A 16980-nucleotide genomic window follows, 5' to 3' on the forward strand; every position below is an offset into this window, starting at 1 on the left:
AAAGCTCATCACCTAATAAACCATCTTGTTAGTCTTTAAAGTGCTACATAGTCCTGTATTTTGTTTCAGCTACAACAGACTAACACCGCTACATTTCTATCACTTTTAATGTAGGGAAGTCTTTCAGGAAAAAAAAAGTAAGGAAGACCAGGTTTGATATTTCTAAGGGGAAAAAACCAGGTAAGTAAAATATTTTGAAAAAATAATTCCAGAGCTATTGAAACCATTATAGAAAAGCAAAATACCCACAATTCTTTCTGTTTCTTCTTTGCATGCCCCTTTAACATTCAAATTTCTGATACCAGGACACAACCGAGTTGTATTTTTGGCTCAGCCAACACTCTGCTTTTTGCCAAAACCATTTTCAAGAAGGGTGCTTTTGAAGAGAAAGATTACAATTTTCAGGCTGTACAGGATTGGGGCTAATATCAAACGGATGTAGCTCTTCACACGTTTCACTGGATCTGAAACCTGAAGGACCTTTAAAAAAAAAAAAGCCTAAAACAAAACAACCCCTCGCTTCTTTCCCCGCAGATAATTAGATGCAAATGTAAAAAACCAAACCAAAACAAAACCTTGGGAAAGAGAGAGCCCGGGGTTTAGTTCCCCTTCTTTCAAAGAGAAACAAAAACCAGGCAGCTCCCACCTACAAGAAAGTCCCGAATGAGGTAACTGAGACAGGTGGAGGGAGTGGGGTACACAAAGATGAGTAAATGCCTCGGATGATTCTGGCGCTGTCCGGATTTCTAACCAAGCAGGGCTCAAGGCCAGGCTGAGCGCGGCTGAGAACCTTGAGGCACAGACAATAAGGTGGGCCCAGGAGGAGCGGGCATGGCTCTACCTAGCTGCTAGCGCCGCTCTCCAGGGGGAGCGCTCCCAGCGTGTAACCCGAGCGCAGGCCGCTCCCCTGGCTACGGGGCTGGGGAAAGGGGGATGTCTCCTGCCCCGGTGGCCGCTGTTAGTACCTGGGAGTCACGTGGGCTGTCCCCGGGCTAGGGGAAGGGCTTAGTGAGGGCAGCTGCGGCAGAGGTGGGTTCCCCCTCCACCCCGCCAAGGGAGGATGAGTCCCAAGGAGTAAGCCACCCCCGCCACACACCTTCAGCCGGCGCTCACCTTCCTGCGCGCGGCCAGGCACCTTGTGCAGAGTTGAGGAACTCGTTTGGCCGGTGCTGAGCCCGCTTGCCAAGCGAGGCGGGGAGCCGCGCGCCATTGGAGGGCTGGGGAGAGCAGCTGGCGTGCAGCAAGCGGGGCGAGCGTGCAAGGTGTAGGGCGGGAAGCTGCCCCGAGCGGCCGGGGCCCGAGTTCCAGCGAGAGGTGAGGGGGCTGCGGAGGCGGGGCGCTGCGCGTCTCGCACCGGGGCTGGAGGGGGTGTGGGTAGCTTGGGGGGCAGGCGCGGCGGCTCGCCAGGCGGGGTGCGGGGCGTGAGGACCGAGCCCCCGGGGGAGAGGGGAAGGCGGTTCTCCCCGAGCCCACAGCAGCTGTGCGCTCCGGAGCACGCTCCGCCTGAGCACCTGGCCCTGCTCCTGCCGCCCCAGAGCTCCACCCCGGGCGAGTGGCTCTAACTTTCCTAGAGCTCCTGCGGGGTTCGCTTCCTAGGTGCTGCAGCACCTCCCTGGATTGGAGCGATTCCCAGGCGGGGTCACTGTTTGGTTCCAGGGCTCTCCGCATCCCTGGCTGCCTTCCCCGAGTGCTGTTCCCGTTGGCTTGCCCGGACCTGAGACAGCCAAGGCAGGAGTGCCAGGGAAAGGCTGGAGGCTCCCAGGCCAAGCGGTGGCTCTGCTTGATTCCCTAACTGAACTTTAGAGCCGCGCAGCCCACCGCGAGAGAAAAGCCAAACTGGTTCTGGTAGCTCTTTGACAGGAATCCAAACAGGTCCCAGCCAGATTCAAGGTGCAAGGGCTGTCCCCCTTCAGCGTTTATCTCTCTCTCCAGACATGTGCGCTAGTTATCTACATCTCCCAGATTTCTGTAACTAAGGTACAGAGGATGTCTGGAGGCCATTCATAAACTAAACTAGATATTTAACGTTACATAATAGTTAACTAACCTAAAAGGGTGTTACAGGGAAGAGGGAGAAAAATTGTTTTCCTTGACGGCTGATGATAGGATAAGAAGCAATGGGCTTAAACTGCAGCAAGGGAGCAAGGTTGGATACCAGGAAAAACTTCTTAACTGTCAGGATGGTTAAACGCTGGAATAAATTGCCTAGGGAGGTTGTGGAATCTTCTTCACTGGAGATATTTAAGAGCAAGTTAGATCTGTAGCTATCAGGGATGATATAGACCCTTTTTGGTGCTGCTGTGAGGGCAGGGGACTGGACTTGAAGACTTACAATTCTAGTATTCTATTGACTTACTCTCAAGATCACTTACATTTCTAGTATTCTATTATTGTATTGTATTAATAGAGCTTGTATAGTGTAATGCCAAAATATCTATTTTTTCCCTGGGTGTAATTCACTAATCTCCTCCAGTGCGCGCACAGACCTGCGTGATTGGGTAAATGACCAGTACACCTGCCAGTTCTGATTCATTTTCAGAATGATCACATTTTAAAGTAAACATTAACTCAATGGAGAAGCGCACTGCATTGATATGTTGCCTAAGTGGAGGAGGAAATGAAATAAAAAAAAAAAAAGCAAAACTGGTGTTTGTTTTCAAATGTCTTTTCAATCCCGTCTGCCTGCACAATAGAGAAATGAACGTCATTCTCCTCCCTGTACTGGGTGGACAAAGGCAAATTATGATGCAACTGCTTTGACTCCAGAATTTGTTGTTTGTATGTAACTGTATATGCTCCATTACATTTTATTTTATTTTTTTAAAGACTCTCTACTTCTTGAGCTCATTGTAATAACTTTTCATTTTCTTTTAATATGAAAAGGATTGCCTGATTCCATTGTGACTGCAGCAATTTTGATCTGCACAACTTTATATAAAGCACAACAACATAACAAAGGAAGAAAATGCTACAGGATATTAATTCCTATGTCGACTAAGCGATTGTTTTCTTCCTTTTTATTCACTTAAGGAAATGAGAAATCCCGGAGTGACGATGTTTAATATTTTGACCAAATGTAAAGGTTATATAAAGGCTTACACATTATATGAATTTCAGGCTAAGCCAGCGATGAGAAGCCTAGACTAGTGAATGGGCAGCATATTGTTGTAACTAAGATGGTCTCCTGGGATAGGGTAGTTTGCTAACTGCGCTTGTATTCCTAGAATTTGCAGGATGTTCCAGTTAAACCATAGCAGCACTTTGACTGGATGTAGAGGAAGCTCACAGTCAATGTTGTATGCAGTTAGCCCATGTGTCTTTGGTTTATGTGCATGTCACTTCAGTAATACAAGTAAGGAAAAAACCTACCCAGCCAGCGGGATCTGGCAACTCTGTGCATAGGTAACGGTAAACATAAGGTCTCACAGGCCACACACAGAACCTGAGGGACCACAGGTAGCCCTGAGGTGGCAGGTTGCCCACCACTGGGCTAAGTCATATTCTCTAATAAAATAACTATATTACATTATCAAATAATTAGTTTCACAGGAGGGGAGTCATTTTTTTAATTGAATCTCTTAGTAGGGTTCATGTAACTTTTCTGTGGGTCACAAGTGTAGTGTATTTCACTTACGTACAAACAGTTTTTATTAGTGGTATTTTAAGTGTCAACAGTGTAATTTTGTGCTGTACAGCCATAGGCAGATAGTCCCTACCTAGAAGACTTTACAATACAGTGAATGTAGAAATGGAAGTTCAAACTCTAATGATAATAGCAGCTCTTCACTATATTTTAGGGAGTGTTTAATAAATGATTGGTGCATCCTACTTGTGATGGTGGGGCGATCTGAAGAAAACATTGACTGCTGTGAATTCTGATGAAAATGGTAGTAAATATATTGCAGGAGTGAGTCAGTTCTACACAGTCTTCTAAAGAAGTGAAGCTGGTATTTATTAAGGAACATTTATAATCATATAATAAAACTTGTGTAAGAATATCATCCATTAGGTTTGTCACTATCTGGAACTCCTAATGTAAAAGTGGAGCAAAGACATTTAGTCGTAATTTTTCTGGATTTTTGGTTAATTGTTTTTGTGATTCAGATTTCTTACTACATGGCTGTTACTTAGTAAGATTTAAAATGTCCTCAAAACGCTAGCTTTTTTTCTCTAAAAGTATTGCTTAATCGAACTAGTTAGTTATCGAAACAATATCCTAACTTTTTATTTTGAATATGCTCTGATGCTAGTGTTAAAAGGACTGTGTAAGTAGTTTCATAGATATAGTACCAGGAACTTCTGAATATTGGAGGCTCTCAGATTTGTGATCACCATCTGCTGACTGGGCAATGTATTTACAGCAAAGTGTAAGGGAAAAGTGAGCCAAGTACAAACCAAGTGGACTATTAGCTAACAAGATTCTGACATATATCCTGCACATGTTCTTATTAGATTTCCAGGCTTTAACTTTTTTGAGGTGAGGTTATGAGTGTCAAATTGTGTAGTGTCAAATCATGATTGGTAGTCAGTTTATTTTAAAATCGTAACTCAAGCTCGTGGTGAACATGATGGTTTGGTCATTTGTTCTCTGTTTATCTCCGTCTCTGCAGTTTCCAAATGTGAATTTTCTTGGCAATAAAAGATTGAGCACTTTGGTGGTGTCAGAGTAACGTATACCTCATACTCACAGATGTATGTCTCAACTCCTTCAACTTCCCCCCCCCCCTTTTGTTTTTTAACTGAGCTAAACATGCATGTGGCCTTAATTTCAGTAACTTGAACTATTCTCTTGGCTTGTTCTCCCTTATGAGAATTCTTGTGTGTATTCTGGTCCCTAGTCTTGCAATTTGCAATACTAAATTGGATGAGCCACTTGCCTGCTTCATGTCTTTGCCTTCTATTCAAATTAGCCTACACTCATTTGCTATTTTTTTTACTGTAGTTATGCAGCCTTTATTTTGACAGTATGTTAGTTGTGTTAGTCCTGATTGTGCAGTCTGCTATAGGTTTAAATTCTTCTTTTGGAATCGTAAGAGTTCCGGTCTGTATCCTTGGCTGTTTTTCTTTAACCAGCATCTGCTAAATGGGACAGTCTGATCCTAATTATTTGAGCAAAATACTGAGAGCCAGAAACTCTTCAATGCTAATCTCATCTCTGCCTGTGATTTGCAATGTGACCTTGGGCAAATATCCTAACCTTTCCATCCCTGTTTCTCTTTCTGTAAAATGCAAAGAAGCCTTTATTACCTATCTCTTATGGGTATTATAGGATGAATTAGTCAGTGTGGTCAATGCTCTGAAGAGGTAAAAATACCACCTAACAAGTATTCCTTGATATTAACTCCTTATGACACTTGTAAATTTTTTTCTAATTAAAGTTTTTTATGCAGCCTTGGTTATCAGACTTTAACATAGGGCTGCCAAGTGATTAAAAAAGTAATGATGATTAATCATGCAATTAGTCATACTGGTAAACAGTAATTAAATTAAATTCTAATATTTTGCAGGTTTTTACATTTTCAAATATTTGATTTCAATTACCACACAGCATACAAAGAATGCAGTGCTCACATTTCTGGTTATAAATGTTTGCACAATAAAAAAAAAACCAAAAGATAGTATTTTTCAATTCACCTGCTATATGTACTGCAGTGCAACCTGTTCATCGTGATAGTTGAACTTACAAATGTAGAATTACGTTCAAATAAAACTTAATTTAAAAATTAAATAATGTAAAAGTTCAGTGCCTATAAGTGCACTCAGTTGTCTGACTTGTTCAGCCAACTGCTCCGGCAAACAAGTTTGATTACCATTTGCAGGAGATAATGCTGCTTGCTTCTTGTCCACAATGTCACTGTTGTAGCCAGTGTTGCAAGATATTTACATGACAATTGCGCTTAAGATTCATATATCCCTTCATGCTTCAACCATTCCAAAGGTATATGCATCCAGAGTGATTAAGGGCTCTGCTTCATAATAATCGAAACCCAATACAGGCACCTTAGAGGGATGAAATAGTATTTCCAAAAGCTTGATATGTTTGGACCAGAAGAGGTGATGCACAAATGCTAATAGATATTTGGACTAAACAAGGAGAATGAGACCAAATAAGAAGTCCACTATGCAATTTATTACTTGAGGTGATGGTGCTCTGAAATGCAGAAGAAGACTTTCACAATGTGACATGAATCACTTTCTGCCTGGTGAGGTGTTTTTCCCCCCAAAATTGATCCTTCAAATAGTTAATGTGAGTAAAGTTTAAGTGTGTGAGTATGTATGTGTGTATTCGGGGAGGGAAAGGGAAGAGGAAATCGGAGCACAAACAGTTACCTGTTGCATTAGTATCACGGTGGCATGAGATCCTTTCCCTACTATTTGCCTAGAATGTAGTTTTGACATGCATTTAAACTTTGTAGTGTATACACATCTGTGTGGGAAGGACAACTGTTATAGGATTTTTTTAATGGTCTCTACTGTGGGCGATGCCCACTTTGAGGTTGGGGTGTAGGGTGTGTGTGTAGTCATAAGGATTATGGAAAAATGATATAAATTTGAGCATACTGAGCATTTTATAGAGATAATCATTGTCAAACGTTCTCATTCATAAGTGTAAAATTTTATTAATAAACCATTTTAAGAACATTTTATAGCATAGATTTTTTTTGTTGCTTTCCCATGGCTTTTAAAGTTTAGTAATATATGCTTAACTGCAATCTCTGATTTTATTTGCAAGCAGAATATAGTATATATTTTATTTTTTGTCAAAAGTAGTACTTTTTTCCTGTTATAGAAGCTTTTTAAAGACACGTCTAATAGAAAATGGACTTCATAAGACTGGAAGGGAACTTGAGAGGTGTAGCACAGTCCTCTGACCTCATGGCAGGGTAAAACTTAGAACTGTGGCAGGCCAAATCTTCTGGGCTGCTGATGTCCCACAGTCCAGAGAGAATCAGAGGCAGGCTCCCTGCCTTCCGTGCAGTGCACATTGCTCAAAGCAGCCAGCTAATAGAGCCAGGCTGTGTGTGTCTGCATACTGTGCACTCTGTAAAGAGGGGATCCATACACTGCCCCCACCCTCAGTACAATCCTCGCAGCTCACTTTTGTCAGTTTCCAGCCTATGGGAACTGCCTGGGCCATGCTTGCAGAGCCTGCTCCCCTCCTATGGACACGTAGCCCCAGCAGCTCACTGCTTTGAGCAGCAAGCGAGTGCAGCAGGCAGGGAGCTTCCGCTGGGCTGCTGTCTGGGAGTTGCCTGGGGTAAGTGCTTCTTAGTCAGAGTCTGATCCTAGCATCCCATCCTTTCCTGCACCCAAACTCCCTGCCCTAAGTCGCAACCCAAACCCTCTGCATCCCTTGCTGCATGCTTGCCCTGGTCACAACTCTCTCCCAGATCCTCCACCCCCTCCTACGTCCTTCCACAAGGTCATAATCCTCTTTTGCACCCATTCCCCTTCCCAGACTCCACACCCACTTCTGTGCCTCAGTCCCCTACCCTGAGCTCCTTTCTGTACCCAACCTCCATCCCAGACCCTGCACCTACCCCATAGGAAATGTTAGAGTAGACCCCCATCAATAATTATTGTCCACCTCTGCTTTAGACCATCTCTGACAGGTTTTTGTCTAATCTGTTCTTAAAAATAGATAATGAATGATATTCTATAACCTTCCTAAGCACTTCATTCCAATACTTAACCACCTTGACAGAAAGTCTTTCCTAATGTAGCAAGGGCAGTTCAGGTTGTACAATTCAAGATCGTTGTTTATTGTTCTGTCCTTGGAGGTTGAAAAGAATTTTTCACCCTCCTCCTTGTACAGGTTGGATCTCCCTCATCTGGCACCTGACTGGTCCCGAACAAAGGGATTTGCTGAACAAGGCGGGGCTTCTTCCTAACGTGTCCCATGCTTTCCCCAGCTAGGATTCCAGCTGAGCCCCACTGTTGCCTGTCCAGCTGTGGCTCCCCAGGCTAGAGCTCCGCAGCGGCCGAGGCTCCACGGTAGCAGGGGTCAGAACTCCCTGCTGTACTGCCTGCCCTTCCCTCAACACTGGGCTCCTGGTTGAGTCATTCCACTCCCCCACCCCCATGCTCCTGCCCTGTGGCCCAACCTCCTTAGACCTGGACTCTGTGGTCCAGGAACACCAGAGAGTCCTGGTTAAAGATGGTACAACCTTTAACAACTTTTTATGTACTTAAAAACCATTATCATGTCCCCTCTCAGTATTCTCTTCTCCGGATTAAATAAATTATTTTCCCTCATAGATCATGTTTTCTAGATCTTTAATCATATTTTTCTGCTTTTCTCCAATTTGTCTGCATCTTGACTTGATTTGTTTGTTTGTGGTTTTCCTTAAATAAGTAGTTTTATTGTTCATGTGAAAAATAGATTCATAGAATTTATGACTAGAAGAAACTGTTATGATCATTTAATCTGACAGCCTCCATAACCTAAGACACTTACTCAGTAAACTCTGCCCCAAGCCCATAACTTCTGTATGCATGAAAAGCTACCATTTTTAGAAAGGCAGTTCTCAAACTGTGGGTGGGCCTCCCAAGAGTGGCATGGAAATGTATAAAGGGAGCTGTGCTTCATTTATTTATTCAAGAGCTCTGACAGTCAGCCCTGGAGTGATTGGGAATTATGCAGAAGGGCCATGTATACCTGGGAAGGCAGGTATAAAGGGGACAGCTGAACCCCTGCCATCTCGGCTCTTTTCTTCTCCCTCAATCCTTCATCAAGGGTTAACTTAGGCTCTCCTTTTTCTCCTCCCCCTAAATACCCTCACCTGGAGGTGGTGAGGCTCCACCTATTATCCCCAGAGAGGTAGTAGCAGCACAGAAGTAAAGGTGGCAATAGGGAGCTAAACTCTGCTGTGAAAAGTGATTTTTTACAAATATATCATTTTTCTCATGGCCTCCCTTGCTTCTGCTGCAGCTGATGCAATTCTTCCTTCAGCGCTGGGCACTCGGCCAGCAGTTACTGTTCTTTGCTCTTTCTTCAGAGCTGGGTGGCTCTGTGTGTTAAAAGCAATAACAAAAAAGGATGGTTTGGTAAAACAGTTTTTTAAGAATCACTGTTTTAGATCGATATTCAGCCTTTCTTTAAAAACTGTAAGTCAGCAATTGGCAACCTAGGCTAATGAATGGGTCACATGAGTAGCCCTCCTTCATCTGGAGGAGCCAGAAGATTGTTGTCAAGAAGACGGATTCCTGGGATAAGGTAGTTGTGCAAACTGCACTTGTGTATCTAGAATTTACAGGGTGTTCGGATTGAACCGTATCAGTGCTTAGATTGGATGCAGAGGGAGCGCATAGCGCTTAGTATTGTGAGCAATCAGCAAGCACCTCAGTTTTACTTGTCCTAGCTTTATGTGTGTGTCACTTTAGTATACTGGTGGGGGGGGGGGGGGAAGCCATGGAAAACTGCAGAATCTGGCAACCCTGCCCATGGTCAACAGTAAGCAAAATGTGTCATGGACCACACATAGAACTCCATTAGGCCACACGTTGCCCTCCACTGCTGTAAGTAGTGGAGAATCCATACATCCATAATTAAATTGTTCCAATAGTTAATTAATCTCTCAGCCAGAAATTTCCATCTTATTTCTAGCTTCAACTTCCAACCATTGGATCTCATTATTCCCTTCACTGCTAGATTAAAGAGCTCTCTGCTATTGGAAATTTCTTCCTATTTAGGTGTGTTTCAACATGACCAAGTTACCTCTGAACCTTTCAATATAAATTTGTTCAGAGATGCACAGTTTTTCAATTTTAAGTTTTAAGAAATTAGTGATTATGTGTTAGGCACTAATTTATTTCTAGCCCTTCCTGTTAGAGCAAGTATATCTCCATTTTACAAAGAGCAGTGGGAGAAACTTGGCTTGTACAAGTCCATACAGAAAATCAGTGCCATAAATCACCTTCATTTTTCCTTCTGACCATATTGCCTAGGTAGCTCCTTCTGACATCAAAGCAGGATGAACAGTTTTAGAGGGAGTGGTTGTAAGAAATTCTAGGAATTTCCAAAATGCCTTCTCATGGCCCTCATGCAAATTCGTACATATATGTATGCAAGGGTTCAGAAATAGACTGTTTAAAATAACTATCTAGTCACTCTTCTGTAATGCTGAGGATCAAGGAAATGCCATCCTTTAAAAATAATTCTGCACTTCCTGGTGGAATGTAGACTGAGTCTTACTCTTCTTCTTACAAAGGTATTAGTTCTATAGTGTGAGACTATCGTGAGTTTTATTGCTTCGGAGACACCTATGTTTGGATTTTTTATTATCTACATGAATTAATGAGAGAATCATTTTTTTTATTGCTATTTAGTTAGCATTACACCATTGCTATAATTTTCTTATTGCTGTGTTTAGTAAGCTAAATATTATAAACATCATATTGACTAATTTGTGGGGGGAGGGTTGGTTTTTTTAGTGAAATCTGTGTGGGCCATGGATTGCTTTTTCCAAAAGGTAGTCTCTATTTTTGCATGTGCAGCTGATGTGTACAACAGTTTGCATAACGGATATATACTTTCTGGCTATACTTTTGAAAATATTGATTCCAAGAGCGATTTTAAAGTGGAGAGAGAATGGTCTTACCATCTAGAATTTGACTCAATTTAATCTTTCCAGGTTTTATTCACCTGCCTTGGTGGCAGGCCCAGCCGTTGGGCCAGGAGAGTGAGGCAGTTGCCTTGGGCCCTGCGCATTCAGGGAACCCAGCCGCTCACTCGCTGTCCATACTGGGAGCCGCTCAGCCATCACTTGAATACGTTTGTTAACCAAATTGAGTCTGTGGCAATTCAGTGCTGATCATCTTGAAAGACACTTCTCTAATGAGTTTTGCAGCTATGCCGAGGGTTTGGTTCGGTTTCCCATGTATATTGTTGTAGGTATCCAAAATATATTGTTTAGCACCAAACAAATTGGCTAAAATGCCTCTGTTGCTGTGGAATAAGTTATGTGGGACTAAACAACTTGTACTTGGGCTTCTCAAAGATATAAGTACAACTTCAAAGGATCGAAAATTGAACCTCCCCAGAGAATGAATTCTAATACTAAAGGAAAGCACCAGAGCTCCTTATCCTCAGCTGGTATAAATTGGTGTAATGTCATCAAGGGCTAATTGACTTCAGTTGAGCCATATCACTTTACACCAGTTCTTGTGTCTTGGGTGAGTACTATAACCCAGACTCTGGATGCTCCATTTTTATTCCTTTTGAAGTTGGAGATCTTAAAGATACCAGTACAACTTGGCTTGTAGAGTACATGCTGTGCCAGCTATTTAGCGCTTTCAATGTCAAAGGTTCCCTGCTGTTCAGTGATTTGTAGTAGGGAACTTAGGATCAGACCACTGTCATTACCTGAAGAGTAAGAGAAATGTGAAAATATTGTAAGTTTGCTTCTGATTGATGGTGATACAATAAGCTTCTAATGATTCTCCTTTCCATTAACCCTAGCTTTTGTAATCTCTCTGGTATGCATGTTGCTTGTCAGTTTTAACTATATTTTCCTTAAGGTGAAATTGAGAATTTAACTTAACTTGCCAAATTAAAGTGTGCTCTTTAATTGCTCTTCTCTGGCATAAATTGAAAGAAAAACCTAATATCCATCCTACTTGTGCACTGAGCAAATGCTACATTGAACAATCCACAATGACTCAAGTCTCTTTTCCCAGAATGTTATAAATTGAGTCCATTTATGCCATCTGTTCACTACATTAGGCACATCCAAATTAAGCTACATCTGCTATGTTGTGTATTCTATCTTGGATACTTCTATAGCCCTCATCACTGAAGTATGAGACCACCTCACAATCATTAATGGCTTTCTCTTCACAGTATCCCTGAGAGGTAGGAAAATACTATTTTGTCCATTTTGTAGGGAAAGTGAGCCATAGCGAGACTTCATTTAAAAAAAAAAAAAAAAAAGTTTGACCTGAAGTGCTTAAGTTCAACCTAAACTCCCAGTGTAGTCCAGGCTCACTTGCCCTCAATCATACAGGAAGTTGATGGTGAAGTAGGGAAATGCACCTGGCTCTCCCAAGTGCCTAAACCACTGAACCATCTTTCCTGTCTAGCATCCCCAGGGAATTTAAGATTGGAGCCTCTTTTAATTCTGTGCATCTTACTGAATAAATTCACTTGTAAATAGGTCTGCTTTATCCTTTAAAATATAAAATAAATTAAATTATTGCTTCCAGTGTAGCACCCTGGGGAACTGTATAAGTAGATTCTGACTGTACCTGTTTTGACAGTATCTACACTTAAAATGCTATAGCAGTATAGCTGTGCCATTGTTAAGCTTCAGTGTAGACACAGGCTATGCTGATGGAATTTATTCTCCTGTCTCCGGTAATCCATCTCCACAAGGGGCAGTAGTTAGGTTGACTGTTGCTGTCTACATATAGACTTGAGAAGTGTAGATAAGATAATGTAGGGGTGTGGATTTTTGCATCCCCTGAGCAATGTAGTTATGCTGATATTTTCTTGTATAAATGAAAGAGAGCCCCTGATATCTAGCAAACACCCAGAAGTTTTCCTTCTATTGCAGAAATATATTTAAGTGCATATGTCTCTTAATAGTCTTCAAATACTAGCATGTATGTAGTTGCCTACTGACTTTCCCATTTCTCAACGCTTTTAATCCTTACCAAGATATTGCCTCTTATTCTGGTTTTATTCTTAATTTTTAGGAAGGGTCTCATTAAAAGTCTTTAAAAGATAAATTGTCTCCTCGGTCTACCTTTAACTACTGTTTTAAAGCATTTGTTTAGGGAAGGAAGGAAACCTCTTAACAGGTTAGTGAGTGATACACATTTATTTTACAGAAGTCATGCTATTAAATTGCCGTAACAAATTAGTCTAGTGCAGCTGTTCTAAGTACTCTTTATCTACATTTACCATGAGTTTCCACAATAGTGAGGTAAGAGATGCAGTTGTTCCCATGGCATTTTTTAAAATTACATTAAGAGCTTTCTAATTTCCAGCAACTATTGTTTTGAGGAAATTACATGTCAGTCTCTCTCCCCCCCCCCCCTCCCCCCCACTTTAATTAAAAAAATAAGACAAACAAAAATGCCTCCCTATATGCTCTGATTCTGGAAACATTCTGGACTGAATTCTAAAGTTTAATTATACTTTAATTAGATTACAGTTCATCATGGCCACACACACTGGCTCTTCAATTTTACCTCTTGGAATGGTAACTTCTGGGTTTCTTTAATCTCTTCCATTATTGTTCTGAGGACGATGAAATCTCCCATAATGTTCCTAGGTAGTTGCAATGAAAAAGATGGGTACTTCCTTAAAACTTCAGATTACACCCTTAAGCATGATTTGATCACCCTTATTTTACAGTAGCTTGCCTATCCTTAAGCATCATTAGTAGCAATATAATTATCCGGTCTTGCTTAAAAATTCAGCTATGCTCTTTGGCATAATGGCCTGTGGTAATGAATTCCATGCTTCAGCTGACTTGACTGCAGCGTGTGATAGATTCCTGCTGAGCCATATTCTGCCCTCACTTATACCAATCTCCGTAATATCAGTGGAGTTACATGAGTGAAACTGAGCCCAAAATTGGGCTTGGTACCAAGTTTGTTTATTTGTGCAATCCAATTCCTTAAAGTTCTTCTCACTGTTGTACACAAAACAGCTTCGATGAATATAAGATGAATGCCTAACCAGGGAGATAGGTCAGCAATGGGAGGGAGCATTGGCTATAATAGCAGAGATAAAGGAGGGAGAAGGCAGAACTGGAGGGCAAAATCAAATCAGTATCTTAGATGCCTGTATACAAATGCAAGAAGTATGGGGAATAAGCAGGAAGAACTTAAAGTGCTAGTAAATAAATACAACTACGACACAGTTGTTATCACAGAGACTTGGTGGGAAAATACACAAATGGGATATTGGTATAGAAGGGTACAGCTTGCCCAGGAAGGATAGGTAAGTTAAAAAGAGCGGAGGTGTTGCCTTATATATTAAAAATGTATGCACTTGGACGGAGGTAGAGATGGACAAAGGAGACAGACTTGTTGAGAGTCTCTGGGTTAGGTTAAAAAGGATAAAAAAATAAAGGTGATGTCATGTTAGGAGTCTACTACAGACCTCCTACCCAGGTACAAGAGGTGGATGAAACTGTTTTTAAACTAACAAAATCATCCAAAGTGCAGGATTTGGTGGTGATGGGGGACTTCAACTATCCAGACATATGTTGGGAAACTAACACAGCAGGGCACAGATTATCCAACGAGTTCTTGGACTGCATTGGAGACAATTTTTATTTCAGAAGGTTGAGAGAGCTACTGGAGGGAAGCTGTTCTTGATTTGATTTTAACTAATAGGGAGGAACTGGTTGAAAATTTTGGAAGTAGAAGGCAGCATGGGATAAAGTGACCATGAAATCATAGAGTTCATGATTCTACGGCAGGGATACTCAACTTTGGAAGTCCTGGGGTCACGATACTCACAGCACATGCCAGGGGCCGCAACTTAAGTGTAGTTGCATATACATACAAATATAGATGCAAATAGTTTCTTTCACACGGATAGGCATGAATACAAATTTTAAGGCAAGACTACACAACATGCAGGCTCCATTTAAGTCAGTTCTGCTGATATTAATAAAATGCAACATTTATCTGACTTCCGCCCATATGACAGCACTTCTAATGAGCAATCATAGTCCAGGATTTTAACTACTAAAATGCATATCAACAGAAGACCATTATATTAACTACTTTCTTGTTTTGGCTCCCACTTGCAGGCTGTGTGTTGAGCCCCTTGTAAGCCCAAACTGCACCGTGGGCCGCAAACAGGCCGCATGCTGCGTGTCAAGTAGCCCTGTTTTAAGGAATCGTAGAAGGGTGAACAGCAAAATAGAGACAATGGAGTTCAGGAAGGCAGATTTTAATATACTCAGAGAGGTGGTAGGTAAGGTTCCAAGGAGAGCAAGACTAGGAGGAAAAACAACTGAAGGGAGTTGGCAGTTTTTTTAAAGGGACATAATGAAGGGCCCAAAAGCAAACTATTCTACTACATAGGAAAGATTTAAAAAATATGGCAGGACACCACCTTGGATCAACCAGGAGATCCTACATGATCTAAAAATCAAAAAAGAGTCCTATAAAAATGGAAACTAGGTCAAATTACAAAGGATGACTATAAGCAAACAACACAAGTATGCAGGGGCAAGATTAGAAAGGCAAAGGCACACACACAAAAAAAGAGATAAATCTAGCTAAAGGCATAAAGGGTACCAAGATGTTCTAAAAGTATATTAGGAGCAGGAGGAAGACCAAGGACAGAGTAGGTCCATTGCTCAGTGAGGAGGGAGAAACAATAACAGGAAACTTGGAAATTGGAGAGGTGCTTAATGACTACTTTGTTTCGATTTTTGTCAAGATTGACTGGATGCCTAATATAGTGAATGCTAGTGGAAATGGGGTAGATTTATAAGTTAAAATAAAAGAACCAGTTAAAAATTATTTAGAAAAGTTAGATGTCTGCAAGTTACCAGGGCCTGATGAAATGCATCCTAGAATATTCAAGGAGCTGATAGAGGCTCAGATACCTCCTCTAGCTATCATCTTTGAAAAATCATGGAAGTCGGGAGAGATTCCAAAAGACTGAAAAAGGGCAAATATAGTGCCCATTTATAAAAGGGAAATAAGAACAACCCAGGAAACTACAGACCAGTTAGTTTAACTTCTGTGCCAGGGAAGATAATGGCTCAAGTAATTAAGGAATTCACCTGCAAATGTCTGGAAGAAAATAAGGTGATACGTAACAACCAGCATGGATTTGTAAAGAACAAATCATGTCAAACCAAGCTGATAGCTTTCTTCTATAGGATATCAAGTCTTGTGGATAAGGGAGACGCAGTGGATGAGGCATACTTAGACTTTAGTAAGGCATTTGACACTGTCTCATATGACCTTCTTATCAATAAACTAGGCAAATACAACCTATATGGAGCTACTATAAGGTGGCTGGATAACCGTTCTAAGAGTAGTTATTAACAGTTCACAATCGTTCTGGAAGGGCATAACAAATGAGGTTCCACAGAGGCCTGTTTTGGGGCTGGTTCTGTTCAATATCTTTATCAGTGATTTAGATGATGGCATAGAGACTATGACTATTAAGTGTGCAGATGATACCAAGCTGGGAGGGGTTGCAAGTGCTTTGGAGAATAGGGTCAAAATTCAAAATGATCTGGACAAACTGGAGAAATGGTCTGAGGTAAACTGAAGTTTAATAAGGACAAATGCAAAGTACTCCCCTTAGGAAGGAACAATCAGTTTTACACAGGCAGAATGGGAAGTGACTACCGTATTTTCCGGCGTATAGGGCGACTGGGCGTATAAGACGACCCCCTATCTTTTTAATTAAAAGATAGGGTTTCATCTTATACCCCAGCGCCCTTCCGCCTCCTTTGCTCCCGGTGTCCCTGGTCTGCTGGAGATGGTCCCCAGCAGACCAGAGGCACCGGGAGCAAAGCCGCCAGGAGCGCCTGGGCTCCCCCCCGCCGGAGCCCCTCCGTGGCTTTGAAAGCCTCGGGGGAAGCCGGCGGGGGGGCATCCCAGGCGCGCATGGGCTGCCCGCCCGCCGGAGCCCCTCCGCGGGGCTCCGGAGGGGGGGCAGCCCATGCGCGCCTGGGATGCCCCGCCACCGGCTTCCCCCGAGGCTTTCAAAGCCGCGGAGGGGCTCCGGCGGGCGGGCAGCCCATGCGCACCTGGGATGCCCCCCCGCCGGCTTCCCCCGAGGCTTTCAAAGCCGCGGAGGGGCTCCGGCGGGCGGGCAGCCCATGCGCGCCTGGGATGCCCCGCCGCCGGCTTCCCCCGAGGCTTTCAAAGCCGCGGAGGGGCTCCGGCGGCGGGGCATCCGGCGTACAAGACGACCCCCGATTTTTGGGGGATGTTTTTTAACTTCAGAGGTCGTCTTGTACGCCGGAATATACGGTATCTAGAAAGGAG

The 16980-nt window shown here is 42.5% G+C and overlaps 1 protein-coding gene across 1 annotated transcript in view; it reads left to right on the forward strand.

Moving 5' to 3' along the window:
- Positions 1 to 818: 818 nt before the first annotated feature.
- The window catches only part of ATP8B1 (ATPase phospholipid transporting 8B1), a 128138-nt gene continuing 111976 nt past the window's right edge, over positions 819 to 16980 (forward strand). The window contains exon 1 of the mRNA XM_006116564.4: positions 819 to 1314. The gene's annotated coding sequence lies outside the window, so the exon portion shown is untranslated. The remainder of the gene's footprint in view (positions 1315 to 16980) is intronic.

Source organism: Pelodiscus sinensis, chromosome 6 (genome assembly GCF_049634645.1).
Source record: "Pelodiscus sinensis isolate JC-2024 chromosome 6, ASM4963464v1, whole genome shotgun sequence".
Lineage (NCBI taxonomy): Eukaryota > Metazoa > Chordata > Testudines > Trionychidae > Pelodiscus > Pelodiscus sinensis.